The sequence below is a fragment of the Aplysia californica genome, unplaced genomic scaffold (assembly GCF_000002075.1).
Source record: "Aplysia californica isolate F4 #8 unplaced genomic scaffold, AplCal3.0 scaffold00110, whole genome shotgun sequence".
NCBI lineage: Eukaryota > Metazoa > Mollusca > Gastropoda > Aplysiida > Aplysiidae > Aplysia > Aplysia californica.
The window spans coordinates 1,319,460-1,321,020 of record NW_004797380.1 but is presented as its reverse complement, the minus strand read 5'-3'; positions in this window follow the sequence as shown (position 1 = coordinate 1,321,020).

The following is a 1,561-nucleotide window of genomic DNA, read 5'->3' as shown; positions in this document are numbered from 1 at the left end:
ACAGGTGACCCCACCTCATTCTTTCGCAAATATATCGACTAGTATTCAAGATAAATGGATATTTTTTTCATCCAAATAAAGACAAATGAACAAGCTTTAAGATAATACCAATAACTCTACATGCCCAAAAATTGACGAGAGCCTGATTCCACCACGCTGCCTCACATATATTATTTTTGTGGATGCGTCAGGTAACGGCAGCATTAGGCGGTCGTCATTTTTTTCTCTTTTTTGTGGCTTTTGGAGTTATTGATATCATTTTAAAGTTTGATTTAATTTTCCAATGTAGGTAGGCGGTTTTACTCCCCCATCGACACACGCAGGGTTAACCCAGGTTAAGAGGAATACGATATCACTGCAGAAGGACCAAGATACTCGATAAAACACTATACGGATTCGGTATTCGAACTTGGGGTCGCTTGCGGGAGAGACTGCTACATCACAGACTTCGTTCTCTTGAAACTTCTCGTTTTTGGTTCTGCCTAGAATAAAACATATACCCATCCATTTTGAGTAGAAGTAAAATTAGCCGGGAAATAGACGCCGACGTTTTGTATTTTCCAAAGCTTGACTCTGCTGGGAAACTCCAAATTTACGTCTTTGTGTCTTTGATCAACGTTTTCTTCTAGTAAAATCCACACAGAAAATGTATTCTAAATGAACATAGAAGGTCCTGAGCTAAGAAAAAAATCAACCAAGTATTGCCCAGAGGACGGGAAAATATCGGATCTTTCATTTCATGATTTTGACGAGAGTCTAATTTCCCCACGGTCGCCGGGGAGGTTTTTGGTGAGAGGGGTGGGTCTGTGCCAAACTTAGTCTTAGTGATCACCCGGTTCATTTACCTACGTGGGTATAACCGTAGCCTTAGCTGAGAGCAATCTGAGGAGAAAGGTTACAGGGTTACATTTACTGGTCGCCACCTCAGAATTCTGAAGTCCATTCTGTTCAGTACTTTGATTTGAAACATTTGGCGTAGTACCTTAATTTTTAGTTTCACATCTTGTAAAGCTTTTACGGAAGCAATTCTAAGAATGATATTGATAAAGACTGCATGGATGGCTGGTGATTCTATAAATAAATCATTGATGGTCAAGGCCAAGGTCAATTGATACAGACTCCGAATGATCTTACGATTTTGATAGAAAATATAGAACATTTAATTTCTGAAATCATACGCTCGTAATTCAAAATTGTCAAATATGTTAGCTTGAACTTTGTAATTCTGAAGTAGCCTAGTGGCTAAGCTTACGGACTCATAACCATAAAGTCGTGGGTTCGAATTCCGTCACATCCAGCGTTATGTTATTAAGAAAGGCTTATTGCAAGACCTGTCCTCACTTAACACATGTGAGAATGGGTACCTAGCTATAGACAGCGAAAGGTCTTATCAAGTCTTATCTGATTTGACAGCACACACACATACATACACACAACACACACACACACACACACACACATACACACACACACACACACACATACACACAACACACACCCACCCACACACACACACACACACACACACAAACACACTTGAACACAAACAGATAACACACCA